At 39.1% G+C, this 24,717-nt stretch overlaps 1 long non-coding RNA gene across 2 annotated transcripts in view; it reads left to right on the top strand.

Moving 5' to 3' along the window:
• Positions 1–788: 788 nt before the first annotated feature.
• The window catches only part of LOC123372052, a 228,038-nt gene continuing 204,109 nt past the window's right edge, over positions 789–24,717 (top strand). Inside the window, exon 1 of one of the 2 annotated variants that reach the window (XR_006580067.1) lies at positions 789–821. This is a non-coding gene — a long non-coding RNA (uncharacterized LOC123372052). The remainder of the gene's footprint in view (positions 822–24,717) is intronic. The other variant, XR_006580068.1, reaches the window with a different exon arrangement.

Raw genomic sequence — 24,717 nt, 5'->3', positions numbered from 1 at the left:
GAAGAACAGGGAGTAGAAAACAGTCAATGAAGCTTCCTGCAGCTACTTTTAATGGTACAACACATAGTGATGTAGGGTTTTAAGTGAGTGATTAGCAGAATTGGTTGGAAATGAAAAGATACTTTGTGAAAAATTTCAAAATAGTTTCTGTTTCACAGGGTTTGATGTGGACCTATTTTCCATTTTTCAAAACATCATGAGCAAATTACTTTACTGAAAACTTAATAAATATTATACTAACATTTTTTCTACATATTTTTAAAAAATCATTATTAATATAGGTCCTTTACTCAAAGTGGCAATAATTTAAAAATGATTTTGATAAAAGTGTTAATAAAATGTCAATTAAAGAGTTGAAGAAAATTTCACAGAATCAAAGACAATTTTGGAAATGTTGGGACATTTTCATAGAAAGTTTCATTTTAGAAAAAAGTCCATTTTTCAAGTAAGAAATATTTTTGTGTGGAAAATTTCAGCCTATTCTAGTGAAATACAATAAATGTGAATGAAATACTTTATACAATCATGTACAGAGCAGTTTTTATCTCAGTATTTTCAAATAAAACCCAGCAACAACATCCGTAAGAGAAGAACTATATGCAAAAAGAAAAGTGACTTCAACTTTCAAAAAAGGACTGTCTTTCCTCTTCAGTTACTCCAAGCTGCTTGTTAAACATAGACCTCAGTCCTTACAGCCTGTGGTCAGCTCCCAATTGGCAAAACCATGCCAGGGGTGGGGCTTACCCTATAAAATCTCATCCACCATTTTGAAACTCTTTTCAAACAAACACAGCTCTTAATGCAAAGAAGCAGGCAAACAGGTAATTTATTGTTTCAGTTAAATGTTATATTCCTAAGTGAATCTGCACCACTAGTGAAGGAGAGAAATTTCCCTTTGAAAATAGATGATTTAGATTATAAGTTATTTCTCTTAAGGTTGGAGAAGGAGAAGAGAGACAGAGAGAGAGAGTATAGAGAAAACAGCAATAGGGAAGAGATGACAGCTCTGGAACAGAATACATTCCTTCACCCAGCCTGTCTTCTCTAAAATTACAAAAGGGAAGGCAGGAAAAGGGGAGACAGAAATAAAAACCCATTAATCCTATGTATTTCAGTCCTAGTGGACTATCCAAAAAAATGAAGAAAGAGATAAATGGAGCTGCTTGCCCCACATTTGGAGTCTCAGACTGGCTTTTCAGTACATAAAAGGATGTTTTCCATACTTACGTACTACGTTTGTGATTTAGTTGCCCTGTTACAACTATGTTTAAAAACTAGGCTCACAGAGCATTAAGGAAACCTTACCACAGGTACATTACACTCACATTGTAGCCAGTTGTCAAAGACAGCTTTCAATTGAGGACAAGTTGCATTAGCTATTGGAACATATTGCTTATAATGGTAGGGTTCGCAGCATCAACCTGGGTCTCAGGAATAGCTCACTATGCGGAAATTTTGTTATTGCTCCCTCAAAGTTGCTTCTATCAGTTTCAAGCTTACACTTTTTTCCCCATCTTCTTTAGTCATATCAGCAATAATATATACTTATATAGTGTGCTTCATTCACAAATCTCAAAAAAGAAAATTACAAATGAGGGTTAAGTATCTTATGGATGGAGAAATAACTGAGGCCTGGAGAGTAATTGTCTAATTTCACACCATGAGTCAGTGACAGAGCAGGGATCAGAATCCAAGTCCATTGCCTTCTATCAGCTGAACTGTGTTGCATCCTCTGATCTGTGTATCTCTCTCTCTCTCTTTGTGTATATATATATATATATATATATACACACACACACACATAATCTATATCTATAAACAATTGAATACCCTTTTGTAACAGCTATACTATGTTGTGCTCATGTCAGATGTCACTGGCTCACCAGTGTAATGCCAGGTCAGAAATTTCATGGGAGAGTCCTAGGATTTCATAAGTGCTAAGGAGTTAGTATGGGGGTAATTCAATAGGTGGGATCTGAATTACTACAGAGAATTCTTTTCTGGGTGCTGGCTGGTGAGTCTTGCCCACATGCTCAGGGTTTAACTGATCGCCAGATTTGGGGTTGGGAAGGAATTTTCCTCCAGGGAAGATTGGCAGAGGCCCTGGAGGTTTTTTCCTTCCTTTGCAGTGTGGGGCACGGGTCGCTTGCTGGAGGATTCTTTGCACCTTGAGGTCTTTAAACCATGATTTGAGGACTTCAATAACTCAGACATAGGTTAGGGGTTTGTTACAGGAGTGGACGGGTAAGATTCTGTGGCCTGCGTTGTGCAGGAGGTCAGACTAGATGATCCTAATGGTCCCTTCTGATCTTAAAGTCTATGAGTCTTTGAGGTGCTGCTCTTCCTCCTGGTCCAGTAATGATGTGCCAATGACCCTAACATGGGTTTAAAAACACTGGGCTGTCCGAGAGGCTGTCTTCTGAATGCAGTGCAAAACCACAGCCCAGATTACTTCAGTACTCCACTGAATGTTCTGAAAGTGTAGGGGTGTTAATGTGACTTGTGTCCTGGTCAAATCCAATTCATTTTTAATACTTAAATTCCTTTTTTGCTTTTCTTTGCGTATGATACTCTTCAATACCTATACTAATCTGTTATGAGGTTTTTGTCCCCATGCTTAGTTTCAACTCATAGCTTTCTGCAATGGGTGGATAGCTATATAGTTTATGTTTTTACAGCATTCTGGATCCAGGCTAAAATATGGTATATTAGAGTGGCACAGCAGCAACACTGTAGTTAAAGTTGCGTCATCACTTCTATTTAATGGCTGACCTTTCTAAGTCCTCTAAAATTGATGTTTAGTTAGATTACATTGAAATTTGTTGTGCCCCAGAAAGGTGCAGAGTAGGGTTGGTGGCCCAAATTTGGGGTTATTTGCACTAGGAGATAGGGTCATTTTACCAAAGGGTTCATCAGATACAACTACCCCCAAAAGTGGTTTCCTCCTTCTGCCTTGTACTGTTAAACTGAGAGATGCCAATGACTGGATGAATCACAGACCTTGTCGAGATTGATGAGTGTGAACTCACTCTTCAATTAACGTAACTAAGGATAAGTTAATTACCTAAGCTCCCACCACCTAAGACAAAAGGAAGACTGGACTGGACTGAGTGGTTGGAGGTTGCTACAATTTGAGTCATGCATGGGTGGCAGGTTTTTTGGAGGGAAAGGAATGTCTTTGAGGAAAAACTAGACATGAGAATGTTCCCTGGAAGGAGTATTAGGAGCAGAGAAGTGGGAGAATAGGGGAAAAGGACTGTAGTGCAGGGAGGAGGGTTATGAGGAGAGAGATAGATGGTGGGGAAGGGAGAGAGGTTGGGGGCTCAGGCCTTCCTTCCCCCAGCTTTGCCAGTTCACTCCACAGCCCACAGCTTTGCCAAGACACCCTAGCCCATGCACAACTCCTGCTCTATGGGGCAGGGGCAATCTCTGTTATCATAGTGGCATGGCAGCACCACTATAGTTAAGGTTCTGTTGTGACTTCTGTTTAAAGATTGACTTTTCTAAGTCCTAAAATTGGTGTGCTTAGTTGGATTCCATTGAAATGTGGTGTGCAGATTAGGGTTAACGACCCCCCTTTGGGATCATTTAAGCAAAGATATAAGCCCTGAAAAAAAAAGCCATTTTCCAAAAGTTTCTAGGTGGGGTTTGGTTTTTTTTTGCACAGAGATCTGATTATTGATGGTCAAAATGGTCTCAATCTTTTCCTGTTCAAAAAATTATGAAATTCAATGGCAAAAAAACTACATTAATGCAGAATTTAGGTTGCTTGGTGGCATGTCTTCCCCTTGCAAAATGTTGAGTTGCACAAAACTCGAACTTCTGAAAACCAGGAAAGGCACAGCTAAGGTTGCCCATGCAACCTTAACTCTGGCCTCTTTCAGTAATGCCCCAATAAGCCTGGTTAACATGCATACCTTTACTCTGCCAACCACAGTTGCTGAAATGTACAACCTCTTCACTTCCTTTTACAACCTTTTTACAACTTTCACTCACCCACAAGATTCCATCTAGCCTAGCCTCTCAGCATGTTCAGTGAACCTCTGTTTCTTGCAACACTCGTACATCACTTGTTGCTACTGAAACAGTCAGACTTCACTTCTGGAGTGTCCTATGCTCACTTGAGTACTGGAGCATTCAGCAGTTCATACAAGAGATGCTACACTAACTCCACTAACTTGCATCCGAAGAAGTGGGTATTCACCCACGAAAACTCATGCTGCAAAACGTCAGTTAGTCTATAAGGTGCCACGGGATTCTTTGCTGCTTTTACACTAACTCCAACACAGATGTGGTGGGGCTTCAAGTTCAATTTGTTGTTAGGTGAAAGTATGCCATACTGCACTGTAATGTGTGTCAGTCTTCTGTGGGCTCTCTTCCTACAGCTGAATTTAACCCTGCTTGTAATATAGTGGTGCCTAAAGGTTCTGGCTGGGATTGGGGCCTCGTTGAGCTAGGTTCTGTCCAAACGCATCAGGCAACGGGGTCTCTGCCCCAAAGAGCTTAAAATGTAAGGCCCCGATCCTACAAGCTGACACCTGTAGGTGGTCCCTTGCACGTTTTGAAAGTCTGTTGATTTCAGTGGGACCTCCACATGGGTTTGTGGGTCTGCAAAGGTGGAGTAGCTTGCAGGATGGGGCCTAACTAAAGACAAGAAATGCAAGGGAATTTAATGAACAGTAACAGGAAGCAAGGCTGAAAGGACAAAGGGTATCAGTAAAAACAAATACAAATAATGGTTACTCAAAATTATGTGCACACCTTGGCGGTAAAAAGGGTTCTGTGATGATGAGGGATGGATTTTTTCTTCTAAAATTTGGTCAATATGGCCTTTCAGTTCTTATTTCATTAAGCAAATTAAATGTTTACACTGTTAATTATATACACTTGAACTATGTTTTCACTTCACAGCTATCTGAGTAATAGCAATATTCTTCTGTAAAATAATTAGAAAAATAACTCTTATTCATACTTGTTCTATTCTAAACTTAGGTTGCATTTAAGCTAAGTGGAGTGTAATCATCTTTTCTCTTTTCCTAGATACATAATTGTTTTATGATGATTTATTCATGTTTTATTTAACATTAGAAAAAATACTAACTCAGCACTGTTAGCTTTTTAAAAATATTTTCATATTAAAATACTGTAAAAAAAAAAAAAAAAAAGAGAGAGAGAGAACCTAAAAGTTCTCACTTCACAACACCTCTCATTTTAGTTAAAAATATTAATGCTAACATCTTTCATAGAGAATAGTGCAATAAATACTGGTTCTTTGAAGCACTGAGGGGGGCTAAGTTTGACATTCTCTGTTTTGTTTTTAATGGATGGCAAGTGGCCTTCAAATCCTGGAGCATCAGGTCTCTTGAGCCCTGATATCCACTTGGAGCAAAATTGACCACTCTGGCCCACCCCAGATCTGATTCTCAGTTGCGGGGGTGTGGATTGGTATTGGTTTTCAGCTTAGACAAGATGTGGTGTGAGTCACCCTGCCCCTGCCCTCCCTCCAGTGCTATGAATAATAAACGCAGTGAGAAGCTGCCAGCAAATTGATGTGCTGCCAGTGCACGGCTCTTTCTCCCCACCCGCCCATTTTCCCCTGCACTTTGTTGGACCTGCAAAGCCTAGTGTGGGTGGAGGTGAAGCACATCTGGAACCAGCTGATGCAAATGACACTAGTAAGTGAACAGAGACATTCTAAACCTAACCCACTCGGCGGGAAAGAGGCTTAGGTCACAGGAGAATAGAATGCAGAGTATTATGATGATGAAAAAATGAAAAAAAATCAATGTTTGTGTAAGGATCAGGAAGATTGACCCAGCCCCTTTAGATTGCCAAATATTACACGAAGCATTATAAAACCAAACTCTAACCTCTTGTCATCCCATTAGGTCACGTTAAGCTTTGGCAGTGAGGATGGTCTTTCTTGGTGGTTTTCTCATTTGTGGTTTGCATTTGGCCAACCTTACTTTTTAAAATTTATTTTATTTTGTAAATGGTCAGTGATAGAGTAGAACTCTAAAGTGTTCTGGCCAAAATTCACTGCAAAACCATTTTGTATTAGCAAGAGTTTTCTGCAGAATAGCTAACAAAGTAGGAAAAAGCATTTAAAGCTGTGACGTTCCCCTTTGGTGTTATCTGGACCAGTGATTTGCTAGGTCACTCCAGTCCTTGACTCTGGGAGCCAGCCTTACCCTGCTCCACTGTGAGAACCCCACTCCTGGACTGTTCACGCACAGCCTCTGGCATGTAAGCTGCTCTTTGGATTGTGCAACCGAATGACACTAGCCAATACCTCAGGTCCCAGAAACAACCCTAAGAACCACCATCTTGCAGTGTCCAGTTATGCCCGCTGGACACTAAAAGCTTATATGAGTTCATCAATTTAACAAAGAACAGGCTTATTCTCCCAAGGGGAGTCTCTGACACACTTCAAACCAAACATACTACTTCAGGTAGAATAAACAAACAGATTTATTAACTATAAAGATAGATTTTAAGTGATTTTAAGTCAAAGTACACTAGTCAGATTTGGTCAAATGAAATAAAAGCAAAATCTATTCTAAGCTGATCTTAACACTTTCAGTGTCCTTACAAACTTAGATGCTTCTCACAACAGGCTGTCTGCTCTTCAGCCAGGCTCTCCCCTTTGATCAGTACTTCAGTTGCCTGGTGGTAATGTTTGTAGAAGGAGGTGGAAGAGCATGGCAAATATCTCTCCCTTTTATCATGTTTTTTCTTAGATCCCTAAATGGCCCCCTCAAGGATTGAACACACAACCCTGGGTTTAGGGGGCCAATGCTCAAACCACCGAGCTATTCCTCCCCAGTAAGCATTACTTCACTGCAGTCCCAAATTGACCAAAGGAAGGAGGCGTGACTCACTCAAGAGTCCAACAGATCCTTTTGTTGCTGCCTAGGCCAGTCACCTTTGTTCCTGTGAGACTGGGCTGGGTTTGTCCCATACATGCCCTGATGAGGTGTGAACTGCCTCTCTGCTTTTGGAGAGTTTTTGCCTGGGTTTATTTTAAGCCATGAGGATACATTTTCAGCCTCATAACTATAAACATGACATTATAACCTATAACATTACTGTAACAACAATTACTATAACATCACTATAACAACAATGCTCAGTGCATCATGAGTCTTCCAAAGACACCTGACATGACAAACTTTGCATTAGATAGTGTTTTCACCCCTCTTAGCCAGGATGAATATGGGGGTGTAGGGTGTTCCCACGAGGTTCAGAACATCACACAAGCACATACTGAAATAAGTAAGGAGATTTTTACTGATGGCTGTAAGCCCATCGCCTTCAATTGTTACCAATTTCTTACCCTCTGAGCTCCTACAAATCTGGTGTCTTATGGATTTTATCACATAAATAGCTATCTCTCTACACTGAGGGGCAACCAGGAAAGTGAATGAATATACTCTCTTTTCCTCTAAGATTTATTAACCTTATAACATACTTGTTTATCCTTCCTTTGTAGACACCTTGCTTAGTCTGAATTACTGTAAGTACAAACAGTTTGGTCATTGCTGTTGAAGCACCAAGATGTGATTCCAAATAGATATTTTCCTAATGTTAAGGAATATTCAGTGTAGGTGTGGTGGTATAATGGATTGTTTGCTATGTATGTACTTTATAAAGTATGAGAAAAACTATGTAGGTATAAAGCTGGTTGGGAATTTTCTGTAATTTTTTTTCACAGAAAACATGGTTTCTCCAAAATCAACATTTTCCACAGATTTTACCAACATTTTTCAATTTTCCATCAGGAAGATGTAAACAAAACATTTCGGCTAAGACCTCAATTAAAAGTTTGGCATGTCAAACCAAATTGAAGTACTTTGTTTCAGGTTGGCTTGACATTAATCTGTGTCTACCTGAGGTTACACCGTGCCTAATGCTTCCATTCTCTGCAGTGAGCTGGGCTCTCTTGCCTGACTACATCTGCCATGCAGCACCACAGTCTCCCCTCTGGCAGGGCCACCATGGTGCATCATGGGAAATGCAGTCTGACCAGGGAGCCCAGCCCCAACGGGAGAATGGTGGCACAAGAAATCCAAGCTGAATTTTCCATTAGGCAGCTCAGACAGACTCAGTTGAATGTTGAATCTACACAAAACAAAACTTTTTGATTTGGGAATGTTGAAATGTTTCATTCTGATCAAAAATGTCAAAACAAAACCTTTCAACATTTCTGAATCAACATTTGGAACTTTTCATTCAGAGAAGTTTACATTTTTGACACAAAAAAACAATTGGTATTTCCCTTGGGATGGAAAATTTTGATCAGTTCTAAAATAAGCAAGAACAGTGCACAGACAGTGACCATATGATAATATTGTTCTCAATCAATATCAATGTCTCAGATTTTGAGATAAGATTTTCAAGGAGAGAAAATATATTGAGTCTGTGTATGTTAAAATTAAAAAAAAATTCTGACACTCTAGGTTCCAGCATGGGTTAGCTTTCCTTTAATTCTGTCTGTGGGTTTAGTGTTTGTTTGGGTGCCAGACTAAAAACTTCTTAATCTGAAGCTCTTTGTTCAAACACATGCCTGAAGCAGCATGGGCAGCATCCTGACTGACTAATCAATGGGCTCTGACTTTGAACTGGAGAGACTACAGTTTGGGGTTTCCATGCCTAGACAGTCTTTGGCCCCTTTGCTGACATTTCCAAGAAAGGTGGCAGCTGTGCCAGTGGCTTTTCTAAGGTGGACAACTGGGTTATGAACTGGTCTGAGACCACCATTCTATTGAGGTCACCAACCAGCCTTCAGGTGGTAGCAATCTTTGGTCATTATTGACCTGGGATGGATCTGAACTAGTAACCAAAAGATGAAAAGTTCTCTAGACCATTACCAATCCCCTGAGAAAGTCAGTCCCCCAATTTAGTATCCTTGTTTCTAAGTTCAAGACGGTTCAAGTGCCCTCAGGGCTCCTGGTTGTAGCGACTGCTGACTTTACAGCATAGTACTGTTGTTGGGATGGGGACATATCTCTGATGAGACATAAATCAAGATCCCTTTTACTGCTGTCCGGGGGGAGGTTAAAGATTAAAAATAAAAAGTTCAAGATTCCCGTCGCCTTTTCAAAAAGGAAGGGAATCTTCTGGTATACTGACTAATATTCCTTCTATAAAACTGATTCAGATCTCCAAGGCTGTGAGTGAGCTGTGGAAATTGGCTGACATATTTACATACACAATAACTGCACTTCTCTTTTTTTATTTTAAAGTGCTTTGGGCTATAACTTGACTATGATGTAAGCTGTACAAAATCAAGTTCGGTTGTCTTTTACTAGCAAGCCCTGACTGATTCAGATAATAAACCTCCCTATATAAATATGACAGACATAATAGTGTTGATAAGACACTGAACTTTATTTCCTGGCCCCAATCACCTGACTTGCATTAGGGTTATGAAGGTTAATATCCCTGTCATATGCCAGTGATTAACATCCACTGACTCTGGTGGCTACTGTTACACTAAGCCCTGGTCTACACACAGCCCCTGGTTCGAACTAGGGTACGCGAATTCAGCTACGTGAATAACGTAGCTGAATTCAAACTACCCTAGTTCGAATGACTTACCGTCCAGACGCCGCGGAAGCGAACTCCGCGGCTCCAAGGTCGACTCCGGCAACTCCTCCTGCCGCGGTGGAGTACCGGAGTCGACCGCGGCGCTTCCGGAGTTCGAACTATCGCGTCTAGATCAGACGCGATAGTTCGAACTCCGAGAAGTCGAACTCGCCGCGTCGACCCGGCGGGTAAGTATAGACGTGGCCTTAGAGAACATGAACTGCGGTATGTTCTTATGCTGTGCACGAAGACTCCTCCCCACAATTGTTTCTCTTTACTACTCTGAGTTTACAGCCTCTCCTAGAGTCCATCAGTACTGCTCCGAGGACTGGAAAGTGGAAATCACTCAGGAGCAGGGAGAGGTGTTTCTTTTCCCCAGAGACATGCCTCTGTAGTGTCTCCACTTCCTGACACCTTCTGAAGAAGGCCTAAAGCTAAGGTGCTCAATTTGGATGCACTAATATGTTGTTGTGATTACATACTGTCATGCTGAGGTGATATCACACAGTCTTGTCTATGGGAGAAGCAGTAAACATGGTATATCTTGACTTTAGTAAAGCTTTTAATACTGTCTCACATGACCTTCTCATAAACAAAACTAGGGAAATGCAACCTTTGGTGCAAAATTGGTTGGAAAACCATTCCCAGAGAGTAGTTAGCAGTGGTTCAGAGTCATGCTGGAAAGATGTAACGAGTGGAGTGCCACAGGGATCAGTTCTAGGTCTGGTTCTGTTCAATATATTCATCAGTGATTTAGATCAGTGGTTCTCAAACTTTTGTACCGGTGAGCCCTTTCACATAGCAAGCCTCTGAGTGTGACCTCCCCCTTATAAATTAAAAATACTTTAAAAATATTTAACACTATTATAAATGATATGCAAAGTGGGGTTTGGGATGGAGGCTGACAGCTCACAACCCCTTGTGAGGTCCTGACCCCCAGTTTGAGAACCTCTGATTTAGATAATGGCATAGAGAGTACACTTAAAAAGTTTGCAGATGATACCAAGCTGGGAGGGGTTGCAAGTGCAGTGGAGGATAGGATTAAAATTCAAAATGATCTGGACAAATTGGAGAAATTGTCTGAAGTAAATAGGATGAAATTCAATAAGGACAAATGCAAATTACTCCACATAGGAAGGAACAATCAGTTGCACACATACAACATGGAATTGACTGCCTAGGAAGGAGTACTGCAGAAGGAGGTCTGGGGGTCGTAGTGGACCACAAGTTAAGTATGAGTCAACAGTGTAACACTGTTGCAAAAAAAGCAAACATCATTCTGGGATGCATTAGCAGGAGTGTTGTAAGCAAGAAACAAGAAGTAATTCTTCCACTCTACTCTGCGCTGATTAGGCCTCAACTGGAGTATTGTGTCCAGTTCTGGGTGCCGCATTTCAGGAAGGATGTGGACAAACTGGAGAAAGTCCAGAGAAGAGTGACAAAAATGATTAAAAGTCTAGAAAACATGACCTGTGAAGGAAGATTGGGCTTGTTTAGTCTGGAAAAGAGAAGACTGAGAAAGGACATAACTGTTTTCAATTATGTAAAAGGTTGTTACACAGCGGAGGGAGAAAAATTGTTGTTCTTAACCTCTGATGATAGGACAAGAAGCAATGGGCTTAAATTGCAGTAAGGGAAGTTTAGGTTGGACATTAGGAAAAACTTCCTGTTAAGATGGTTAAGCACTGGAATAAGTTGCCTAGGGAGGTTGTGGAATCTCCATCATTGGAGATTTTTAAGAGCAGGTTAGACAAACACCTGTCAGGGATGGTCTGGATAATACTTAGTCCTGCCATGAGGCAGGGGTCTGGATTAGATGACCTCTCAAGGTCCCTTCCAATCCTATGATTTTATGAAATACTAATGTCACTGGATGAATTGTGATTATTTTGTAGCTCTGTGTGGTGCTTGTCTGGGCATCACCTCTTGCTTCTCTCCCAATTCTTTCTCCTTGGCAGAACAGGATGCTATCTGTTAATGCATCTGAGCATATGTGGTTCACACGAGGGGTGGTCAGAGCACTGGATGTGCCCCTTTATATTATAGTCACTCCCATATTGAACAATTGAGGTGATGAATGTTATAAAGCCCATGCTAGTAACATGATACCTCTCCTTACATGACTCCAGTTAATTATTTGCCATTTTCATACAAAACTTTCGGCTTCTATATGAGCTATATACAGTATTCTTTGAATGCCTGAGCTACCATGTTTCCCTGCTAAGGTGACAGTAAGCACTGCCGGTCACATGGCTACGATTCAGGGCTGGGATAAGTGCCACAGTAAACTGAATTTGAACTCTGGTCTTTCGATCCCTCCATGGGGATCCATAACTGTCTAAACACCAGGCTTGGCCAGCAAAATTACTGTTGATGTGCAGCTGGTTATAGAAAACATTGGTATGTTATCAAGAACATTCCTTATTTCTTTATTCAAATGCTAAAGGTGATTTAAATCACTTACTCTAATCAACAATAAAAACAAGTTTGATTTAAATCAATTCTAATGTTTTAGTTTGTTCCCCTTTTGGTGGTAATTGAGCCAAAGCAATTCTAAACACTGAATTGAAACCAAAGTTCTCTGATGTAGCAAAAGTGTAGTCTGGGACAATCGATTTTTTTTTGTCAAGGTCCAAATTTGTTGGCCAAGGTATAGTCAAGGTCCAGACTCCAGAGAAAATAGCATTTAAAAAAAGATACGTAAATAAAAAGATTTTGGGGTCCATTCAAAATTGTCGGGGGGGGGGGTAGTGTTTGGATTTGGCCTGTTATCCACCTATTGACTACCTCAGTATATGTCTTGTTGGGGCTGTGACCTGGCTTATTAAGTTACAGTTCTTCAGAGTTTTCATTCAATGTTATAAAAATGAAGAACTCTTCTGATTTGTTTGACACTAACTTATTCATCAAAACATTTATTATTTTAAGCACTCAAAAGTGTGAGGCACTTCACAGAAAAGAGTACAGCTCTTCTGCTAGCTTCAGTCTAGCTTCAATGACTTCATTGGAGCTCCACCAAATTATACTGGCTAAGGATCCTGGCCCCAGAACTTTGTCCCAAATTGCTTCCAATGTAAATTCAACATGACACAATAAGTAAAGGAATAAAGGTGGGTGGGAGGCCATCTCAGTAAATCAGTTCAGTGAGGTAAATGGTCACTCTGATAATTGCATTTGTTTGGTTTTTTTTGTTGTTTTTTTTAAATACACCCTCCCTGAGGAAATATTTGTGAGCTCTACGGTTAGAATGAAATCAAAAACATGGAAACTAGCATGCTTGTTTGTTTTTACTTGTTTGGGGGAAAGCGGTTATATTCAACAACAAACTAGGCAGAAGTGTCTTACCTCAGGAAAAGATGAGAAAGCTATGCAACAGAGGTGTATAGATATGCTTGTCAACTCCCTAAAAACTGAATACATTGTAAAGGCCTCCAAAATGTGGCACAAAAGGCCAGAATGCATAGTTGTCAAATTTTTCTCTGCATGCATACATCTATTTAGGTACGCTGTTGGAAAAGTACAAATTTTGCTATTCCCTTCCTTGAATAAATGTGCAATATATCTAAATTTAGCATTATAAATTATTTTCATATCAACAAAAATAACAACTGTGAAATCCTATATGTACTTGCCACAAGTATTTCACTTCTTAAAAACATAAGAACAGCCCTACTGAGTCAGACCAAAGGTCCATCTAGCCCAGTATCCTGCCTTCTGACAGTGGCCAGTGCCAGGTGCCCTAGGGGGAATGAACAGAACAGGTAATGATTAAGTGATCCATCCCATCACCCATTCCCAGCTTGCACTTCCTTTCTCACAAACAATCAGCTGACTGGAAGTGGCTTCCTGTTACTTTGATCTTTTAAAATTATTTTTCAAATTAAGAAATTATTGGTGTTCTACACATGTTTGCAACTATATGAAGTGATTCTAACATTTTAAGAATAAATTGCTGTTTCCCTTTAAGGTCCCAGTGGATCATTCGATCCCACTGGAATGCTGCATAAGCACTTATAAATCTGGCCCTGCATGGATCTCTACAAGATGTTAAGGTGAGTTCTGAGTTATTCTTGGAAATTGATACAATTTGGTGGACTCCAAAATGTGCTCACAGAAGGTGAAATTCCCCCGCCCCCAAAGTATGTGTTCTAAAGAAATACACACAGCTGGAAAAAAGAACTGCCAATTAATGTTAATTTACAACAGGTTTCAAGAGCTTGACTTAGATCATAAGATGAATGTGGGGGGTGGAAGGGTACACAGAAGGGAATCGTGTAGAAGTTCAGGAAAGGATACAATGTGCCGGGAAAAATGTATAACTAACAACATCTGGAAACTGACTGAAAAGAGGAAACAACTGAAAGTGCAACTCATAACAGAAAACAGAATCCACATTGCAACCAATTAGGAAAGATCAAAAATACCCCAAGAATGATCTTGTGGTGAAGTGACATGCTACAAGAGACAAATGTGGTATCTTCTAACTTGGAAAGCAGCATCTGTATTTCTCCATCCAAACCCGTGCAATATTTAGCCTATCCAGATGTACTAGCTGCAAAGAAAAGGTGCTAGGATTAATGCAGATGGGTTTTCAAATGCCTTTGCCTCCTTCATGACTCTACTGTCCCTGATTGTCTTAAGGCCATTGTAGTTCTTTTACAACCTGAATATGTAGATGTCATTTCAGAATAACCTACCTCACTTATGTGCTATTAAAGGAGCATCTTTGGTTGTCTGTACATAATATATCATTGGATAAATACTGCGTCAGCATGACTGCTCATAAATCATTGCTATCATCACTCTTTCCGATCATATGGAGCCAATCATAGCTCTCCCTATCCATTTCAAAAGAATGCAGAATAAACCATTCAAAGCAACCCTAGCACACATGGGTTTAAATGTTACAACTGGTTTTGCTCAACTCCAGGAATATTACTTAATAATGAACTATTCTGCATCTCAGGCGATATGCATGTATGCATCATGCAAAGCACATGCTGGCAATACGTACTGACTATGCTACTGGATGCCTGGTTACCTGAGGACATAAGTGTATGGGGAAACCCATTAAAAATGTAATGAGTAATTTGGCAATTTTCCTCATAATGGACAATTCTTCATGTTACACCTGAGTTTACCTCCATACTCTCAAAAACCTGTGCATTATACCATTTCTTATGAGATAAGAAACTCATAAATGCTTGGAACCAAAAATAAACATGATGGAAAAGAAATCAGTCCCATATATTATATCTATTTAAATACTGAAAAATAACTTCAAATGATAAATGAAACTGTCTTACTAGTCACCTGATTGTTTATAAAAAAGGAACTGATGCTACATGAGAACAGTTATTGAATTCCACAGTTGCTGAAGCTGTACTGTGCCCTGTGACCCTTATTGTGGTATCTTGGACTACAACTACATCTTATCAAGGAGAGAGCTGTCTGCCCCACCAATCTGCTGTGGAGAATGTGGCGCCCAGTCCAAATATATGCTTTCCAAGACAATGTCCCCCCCGCCCCCCGAGTTTAATTTTTAAAGATAAATGGTAAAAAGAGGCAGATAATTTTTTATCCCCTCAATGTGTGATATCCTTTTGCAGAAACACATTTTGCGTTAGGTTTTTTTTAGTTAAATGTAAAATATTAAAATGATCCCCTACCTTCATCTAGTTGTGTCTTTTAGATTATAAACCCTTTAGAACAGGGATTGTCTCTTCTCTGTGTTTGTACAGCCCCCAGCACAATGCTGATATTTTCTCAACTCTTGGAATTTCCCAATTACTCTCAAATTTAGCCCCTTTCGTTGGGGTGTAAGCCACTCCTTTTCAAAGCAGAAGCAGTGTGTGCAGCAGAAATTTGCAGCAGCCAATCCAGACCTGGGTTGAAAAGCTGGTTCTGTGGAGATGGCACCTCTGTGCTAACCCTCCCTCCCAAGTCCAAATGTCTGAGTGTACATATACATACTGTACGTGCCTTATGGCAGGGCACAATTTCAGCTGTAATGTATTAGCCAAACAGTGATCTGTGGAACACTGAAGGATGGTCTGTGGGAGAGCTCACTGATTCTTCCTCCTTGTTCTTAGTGGCTACATTTAATTAAAAAAGAGCTAACAAAATACATTGTTTTTCTCATAGTTGCAACAGGGATGTTGCGTGGTGGATAGTGAACTGATCCACAGTATTAGTTTGAGAATTCCTGTGTACAGATTTGCTTTATATCTTTTTAGCCTTTTATATTTGACTTGAATTTCCCAGGCACATAATGTCACTCCCTATTTGCCTTTTTTTTTAAATGTAACAACCTGAGCTCAAAAAAGCGGCTCCTAAAATTGCAGCAAATAAATGTTCAAAATCCAGTAGTCCCAGTTACTTGGCTTATAATGAAACAATATGATGGGAACAGACGGGTTAAAATTGTCTTGTTGGGCTGCTGTCTTAAAAAGATGTCACATGGCTGCCTCAGACTTTTCTTATCCTGTAGACAAAGTGACTGAAAATACTTCAGCTCAGCAGTTTGTATAAGAAAAACAGGTGTAATGTTGTCAAATTGTCAATTTGGGCCCAAGCCATCATGTTCTGAGCACCTTCAATTTCTGCTCATCAGTGGGAGCAGAGGGCACTCACAACTTTGGAGGATTGGTCCCTTAATGGGTAAATGTGCACTTCAGGCCTGAATCTAGGAGAAATGTATCAATGAAACCTGCATCGATTTTGCTAGACACTGTACATGGCTCCTATTTAGTTTTATGTCTTGCAAACTATTATGAAATTCACTCCTCATGACTGATCTTCAGTACAATGTGTTCTTTGTTTAATTCTTCCTGTCATATAATACAACTAATAAAAATGAGGTTTCTATTCTGAAAATCATAAAGTTTGAAAGAATCACAACATTTTGTGGCTAATTTTAAAAAAGTAAAAAAATACTAGCTGGCTAAATGTCACGCTTCCTATGTTTGCAACCTACGTTTTTAGGAGCGATTAGTTACAATTGCTTAACAGGAATGTGCTGTCTGTCTTTCTCTCATTCTCTCTTAATACTCTGAAATGTAATTTTCTAACAAAAATACTTTTTTTTGTATTTTTCCAAATCGTATTTGGAAATTCCTTTTCCTCTGTTATAAGTTATTGAGTTGGGAGTTATTCCTCAGTCTTATTGCTTCTCTTCATCCTCCAAGCCCATTCAAACAGCTGTTCCTAAAGCTTTGGTGTTATTTCCAGGGGCTTCCCTGTTGTTCATGAGTTGATGGGTCTTTTCTTGTCTTATTGAATACCTCTTTCCTAGGCTAAGGAAGAATTTTCAAGAATATCCATATCTGAACAAGAGCTCATGCAGATTCCATGCATAGTTTAATTGGCAGAGAAACTAATACCTGAGCTGCAGTTCATTTTCCCCATTCATGTGTTTTCTGTGCTACACAGTTTTTGAGACAGTCTACAGCGCACAGGTTGTTTTTCATAAATAACAATGTTTTGCTAGAACAGTCTCATTATTTTCTATTTTTAAGCAGACCTCCTAACTCCTGGGGCAAGGAAGACAGATGGTTTGCAGAAGCATCCAGAAACAAGGGGGAATACACTGAAAGGCTGTCTGTCAGATAGAAGCCCACTTTTTGGTAGACTTGGTCACAAGCCTACTAAGTGGCACAATCTGTAATGCTACATGCAACACTGGCAGATTATATACGGAGAGTTTATTCATTAGGTCCACTAGGTGGCATATTTTTAAATATTGAAAATACATCCAAGATGATAAACGTTGCGGAAAAGTTTTTTTTAAAAGTCAACATATCACACATCAAATATTTTAACAAGCAAGTATTTTGCTGTTTGGGTTAGTGCTGCTGTTTCCTCCTGTGTAATGCAGGTTACTTCTTCAGGCAAACACTGTATTAGGAATGTGTTGGTGTGTTTTAGGTTGTACCATAATATCCAAACAGCACCAACGATCTTAATCAATCCTTTGAACTGAAACACCTGTTATTCCCAATCTTCTATGGCACCACAGAACTTTAACCACTGAAGTTTTCCTTGAATTGCTTAAGTGGTGTTTGAAGCAAAAAATGTGTGTAATTCAGGATGAAATGACACATCACCGTGCCTGGTTTTTATAATATATTATGCTTGCTTTAATTTCCACAGAATCAAAAATTATTCTGTTTCATATATCTACAGCACTGATAATTATTTGAAACAATTGTCCATGTGGTATGGGTGTGTGTGGGGAACCTTTCTCTCCTCTGACTGGTAGCAAATACAGCCGTTGTAAAGAAAGGTATACTGAGTTTAATTACTTCCTTGAATTAGAAGCTTGAGTAGTACTGATTGCAAAGTTAAATTGTGTAGATCTTTTCAGCAATAAGTGTTGCCCTTCTGCCTCATATCTCACCACTAAAATAGCACATTGGTTTCTTAAATGTTAGTTGATTGATTTGACTGTGTATATTAAAAAGACAAAGATCCATGATATAAGAATGTAATCAAATGATTACAGTAGAAAAAATGCCAAGCACCTTTTTGTGTAGTTGTGCCTATCTTTAAACATTGATCAGATAACTCAGGATTAAGTTACATTAAATAAATTAGTTGATGGGTGGTCTTAACAAAAAATAATATTTAAGATAAAATCAAAGTGTAAAGGCAAATAGAATGAAATTAATTAACCTCCCACTCTGTTTAGAGAAGGATCCAATTTCAGCAGAAACGAATGTTTTGAAAATACGACAGCTTTTGGCTTTCTTAGCAGGCAAATAGTTTGTGGGCATAAGGTATGACAAACTTCCACCCATGTTTAGAAAAACCTTTTGGTTCACCTGACATGACAGGGTAGCGAGGTGTGCAAGCATGAATGATTAAATAACTTAAACTTTTTTTTTATCTAAACCCATGCAGCTGTGTTCTGAGAAACCTGCAAAAGGTAGTGGGGCAGGTTTCTGCTGGTTGGTTAACTGATTCTTTCTAAAGTCACGCAGGCCTCCTAAAAGTCTGTTTGTCTAAGTGGTGGAATGAAAGCGTGTAGGTACATGAGAAGATGTAATTGAGTCTGGACTAGAGGTTTGAGCATGACAATGGGAGGTAGGATTCTTGAGTTCTTGTTCTCAGCTCCATTTTTGACTTGCTGTGTGACACCCAGCAAGTTATTTAGGTTAATATTTTCAAACATAGGTGCCTTAGTTACATATTTACATAATTTGGTGCATTTACATATTCAGTCACATAATTCATATTTAGTCACTTATTTAAGTGGGCTATTTTGGGAGCCATCAGTACTCAGCACCTCTGAAAATCTGGTCAAAATTTGGCCTCCCTTCCACTTTGTTTCCCCTCTGAATAATAGTGATAATATTTACTTCATCATTTGTATTAAGAGGATTAATTAATATTTCTAAAATGCTTTAAATTCTTCAGCTAGAAGGAGCTAAATATATACAAATTATTATTATGAATTGGCATAATATTGATTTTTATGGGATGAAAACTAGCCCTTAACCATAGTCCTCTTCAGTAGACTGAGTGGTTGTTAAGAGAATGACTGAGATACAAATGATTTAATTCAGTCTGAGGATGGACAGTATGTCTGATTTGAATATTATTTACCTTTGACATAGTATTAGACACTTAGAGGTTTTATGTAGGCAGGCTGCACTGTATTTTAAGTGACATCTCATTTGAAGGAAGCCGCACTGGCTTGCTATTGATTTACCCGCATAATGAACCTGCATTTACAATTTGACTATTATAGATAGTGTATGAACAGATCCCAAGGGGGGTTACATACCACTCCTTTTTAATAAATGTGCATATTTTCTTCAAGAAGTGGAATGCACACATTGTAACTTACTCTTTGGGATGAGTTTCATTCCTTAATACATTTCTCCTGATGGACTAATCACCATCTACCCAGCATTAAAGAAAACTATCTAGCTATGAATACAATTCTGTGGATGTCAGAATACCTGTTTTGTGTAACAGATATGATTACTCAGGGATCATGAGTTTAATAAACAGCATGCAAAGAAGAGTCGAGCCTTTTCAGCTCATCACAAATATTTGGAAACCAGCTGTTGGTGAGGTACGTACTCACCAACAGCAGGAGGTTTTTACTAGCACACAAAGCTACAATGAAAGCTCATACTGCAGAAGGACATGCCTAACACTTTAATTGGGGGAGAGCCACTTCATTACAACCTGGCTGAAACAACGCAAATAGCAGAAACTTTGCAGAATGAATCAGAACAAAAATATGCAATTGAATCTCAATTTTTTTCTGTCTAATGCATTTTCATTGTGCTTGTTGCCATGATCTCTAGGTTCCATTTCTAAAACTTGTGAGCAATATTCATCTGAAAGGGTCAGGCTTGCCATATTGTCACAGATTTCACCATTTTCTAAATGGCTTTATTCTTGCTTGCTCATTTCTTACGGCAAAACAAGGCTTTGCCAATCCTGTCATTGCAGAAAGGATTGTATAAACAGAAGAGTCTTACGTTGTGCCTTATGATGGGGTTTATAAACCCTATGTTGAAACAGGGGAAGGGCTGGAGCCCTACTTGGGCCACGCCTCAGCATTGCCAAGCGTGCTCCTGGGGAAAGGACCAGTATAAAGAAAGCTCCAGCAGCCCGGGGGGGGGGGGGAGGTGAAGAGGGGGCAGGAGAGAAGCCATTTCCTGGAGGAACACTCCACTGCAACAGTAGAAAAATAAGCCCTTATTGAGGAGGTCTGGCCATGAGACTTCCCTCTTCCACTTTAGACATTACCCAAGACATAGGGAAAACTGTGTGCAGGGATACCAGAGAGTTGCTTGAATCAACCCCAAGACTCTGGGATTTGAAGCCAAGGACTATAACCCAATGACACCCATCTCCCAAACTGAGACAGTGGGTGTGGTAAGAAGTAGTCTGGGGAAAGTGAGCAGGAGTGGGCCAAACCCACTATCACAATCTCAGGGCACTGAACCAGGACCCAGGGCAGTGGGAGGGCCCAGGTTCCCCTATGCCTCTCCCTGAGACAGGCAGGACAAGGGTTACTGGCAAGGAAGCTAACCCAGCTGAATCCCATCCTGGGGGTCCAGGACACACTGAATTTGAAAGAGGGACTGGAATTGTAGGACCTGGCCATTAGGTCTGCTGACTGAACAAACAACCCTGCTTACATGCCCTAAAGGTGGTAAGACTTTGGCTCATTGGTACTTGAGCTGTGGGCTGAGAATGCTGGGCTTTTGGATAACTTCTGTGAGTTTCACTCTGAACTCGATCAGCTGTATAATGGCCCTAGAATCCTTGGGATTTCCAAATTTTTTGTTCCGGCGTCATTACAATTTTTAGATGAGAAAGGAAATTTCTGACCACTCCCAAGACAATCACCAGCATTTGAGGAATGAAGTCCACCTCTGACTACTACTTGTTATTATAATCAGATTTTTTTTTGTATTCTGAGCTACAGTTGTTCACTCTAACATTCACTTAAACTCCAGTTTAATCATACAGACACATTGAGCATCACTTTGTGTCATAGTGAGTCTACAGAATGTGCAAATTAATACATTAATACTTAGTTATAGAAACTATTAAATACTTAACAAAAATATACAGTAAATTAGTGAACCTTTGACCCCAAAGTTTTGAGGTTGATTTGGAACAACTTTTGCAATATTCTAACTTTAATTTCTCTGTCTAAATAAATAAAAATGAATATTTTTGTAAAATATTAACAAGAGTCTTATAACAAATTATACCTTATTTCTAAATAAAATAATTGCAATACAATTTGACAATAGAAATTCAAAGTAAATGGAAATACCATACTATTCTTTCCAGTGAATTGGAACATGTATGGATGAAGGAAAAAAAAATCTTACTCAATAAATATCAATTTCAAGGTTCTGGAGTCATCCTGCTAGAAATCAGATTTAATATTTAAAGTCTATAAACAGCAATATTAGTTCAAAAATAATCCAGAATAGGTAGGTCAGATGTGGTCAGTTGACAGATTAGGATATGGAAACAACAGGGGCTTGGCCATCGTTAAAGATGCAAAACAGTTTCTCAATAACTCCCTGTTTTCAAAACCTTCCTGCTTTCTGAAATTTTCCATAGTTGGTGTCTCCCTGAAAAGGAATGTAGGTTTGTGTTTTTGGCTCCAAGGATTTGGCCTGTCCAGTTATGGTGATAGGGGTTATTCAAATCTGGAGTTGGATCCAAACTTCTCCAGAGTTTGGTTTACAGGAATAATGGTTTTGGGTCTACCCGTATCTGAAAGTTGAGTTTAATGGCAAAATATTTACCCCTGCTTTGGTCCATTAAAATAAGTGAACAGTAATACATAGAACACCAATATATATAAAGGTGGATCCATTTCAGTGATCTCATGAAGACAGATGATGCTGGTTAGCCAGCTAGCTGGTTTACAGTTGTACCCAGCAACAATGTTAACTTTGGCTAATGCTTTGGCTGCAGACATGATATGCCAAACTATGGTCAATAGCATTTCATTCAGAGGAACGCATTTGTTATACAAGCACTGTCTTCTCAAATATGTAGCTAGCTAGAAATATTACTCTGTCTGCCAAATTCCTGTTCTACAACAGAAAGTAGTATAGGAAAAGGCTGTAATGGCCCTGCATAGTGCAAGCATTGTAAGACTACTGTACACCACTATTACAGTTCTAGCAAAAACAAGAGCTACTTACTTCATGCCAAGTCATCTTGAATGTAGTCCCAAGGCAGGAATATGTCCAATCTGTACATGGAAAAAATGTAGTGTTAGTTTAGGAAGTTGCAGCAGAACCTAGACTAGTGCTGGGTGAATACTTTGTAGTGAATAATTTATTTGATGATTTTCACCTCTGTTTGCAAATAGTATGTGAACCTCCTAAGCTAGCCTCTTATGCAATTGTTGGAAATTATTAATTAAATACATACATACATTAAATGAGTGACTTTGTCTGAAGATAGTTAGCAAACAGTTAATTGCAATGTTCGTTAGACAGTCAGCGTTCAAACTTAGTTTTAACTGGCTATACAGATCATGTGGTGTCTTTCTATTCTCCAATTGGATAAACATAATTCGAAGAATCTGGTTTCCAATGTAAATATTCATGTTATCAAATTCAAAATTCACTTTCCATGAATATTCTTCACTTATTTTCTTTAAAATTTCCTCTGTGAATTATTCCTGCCAGTAAACTCACCTTTGCTAGAATATTTGCAGAAAGTGAATATGAGGGTCAGGAACACAGGTGTAGTGGATTCAGTTAGAAATTTAAAGTTTTGTGTGAATTATTTTATAGCCCAGTGGTAATGTATTATTTATACAATTATTTTACAGCACTCAAATGTGAACAAAATGCATACCAGTATGAATGAGGAGGCATGGTCTATGTACCAAAGAGTTTACAATCTAATTTCCAACAGGATGATGAAATGATAGGGAGAAGTAGTGGGCAGTAGGACACAGATTACAGCAACTGCATGGATACAGCAAAGTCTAGGGCACAGCAAGGTAAGCAAAATATAATTTTTTGCTTATAAATAAAATGAAGGTCCTTGACCCATTAGTTGTTGTCATTGTGATTGAGACTTGCAAAGCCATCTAAGGGATATGAATGGTCAATTTCCATTAACTTTCATGGGGATTTAATTTTGCTTTAATTGAACATTCATATCACCTTTTGTCCTATGGCAGAAATAGAAGGGGATGAGGCCTTGTGGAGAAGCTCAGGAAGGATGCCCCATGGATGGGGGCATGTCTAGAATGTACAGACAGTCATGAGAAAAGCAAATAAATGAGCTTGAAAAATAATTCTAAAAGTTTTAAGTATTTTTCAAACTTGAGGATCTCAGTTTGATTCACAAAGCTGTTCTCTAGTCCAGCAGTTACTAAATTGTTGATGCTTTAACTAAAAACGGGGACTACATTTTATTTTGGAGTACAAAATAATGCCATGAGGGCTTGGAAATATTTCCTTGTTTGATTTCCATTAATTTTTTATTTTTCACCATGTTCATACAATTTTCATTAAAAACAAAAACAAAAAAACCCCTGTCATGATCAAATCATAGCCTAATACTGAGCAACGTATATGGAACATGTGAATTTCAACTCTTGTGTTTTGTGCTCAGTGCCTGTGATGGTCTTCTCTATTTGTTTAAAATTCTCTTCGGAATTTTTTTCATGCACAAAAATCTCACCCCAGCTCTTCAAGCTGTTTCCTTGGAAAGTCAGGGCTCAGTATTCTAACCTGGAAGTGAAAAGAGAGCATATGTTAAAAGGTTTGAGAAAAATTGGCATAGAAAAGGATTATCCTGTTTATTCCCCAGCCCCCCCCCCCAGACCAAATGTTTCTGACATGACGCCCCGGCTTGCAGTCCCCACCCAGGCAGCAGCTCTCCCAGATGAGGTAAGGGAAGTCACCCTCTAGCTGAGCCAGTAAGAGCTGTGTTAAGCTTTCCTTTGTTGGAAGTCTCTTAACTACATCACACCTGGCTATATTTCAGAGATTAATGAACAGCGTCTTGTCAGGTTTAATATATCGTACTGGTTTAGTTTACTTTGACGATGTAATCATACATTCCCCAAGCTGTGAACTACACCTTAAGGACCTGCATGGAGTTCTAAGGAGAAGTAAAGAAACAAGAATGACCATAAAATGTTAAAAGTGCCAGTTTTAAGAAAAACCCGTAAATTTTCTAGGACATTAGGTTTCAAAAGAAGGATTACCCATAGACTAAACAGAGTGAAGTCATAAAAATTTAAAGACACCACAAAACATAACAAAAATAAGATCCTTTTTAGGTATGACAGAATACTAAAGTAAAGGAAATTTAGACTAAATTATGCCACCCAAGCAGAGCCATTAATTAATCTAATGAGCAAATATGTTCCATTTCCATGGCCTAAGCATGTCAGGAAGCATCTGACATTTTTAAAAGAAAAAAAATAGCATGCACTACAACAGTCCAAAAATGTCCAGATTTTAGTTTGTCCATTCACACAGATGTCTTGAATGCAGGCAAATCCAGGGAGACAAAGAAAACCACATGTTAAGTGTGCCAAATGTGTAATATAACATGAACAGGTTTCTTGTTAGCCATCTTTATGCAATGGCATCTGATGCACAG

The sequence above is a fragment of the Mauremys mutica genome, chromosome 5 (assembly GCF_020497125.1).
Source record: "Mauremys mutica isolate MM-2020 ecotype Southern chromosome 5, ASM2049712v1, whole genome shotgun sequence".
Classification (NCBI taxonomy): Eukaryota; Metazoa; Chordata; order Testudines; family Geoemydidae; genus Mauremys; species Mauremys mutica.
The sequence above is the reverse complement of the archived record's forward strand: the minus strand, read 5'-3'. Positions and strand labels throughout refer to the sequence as shown.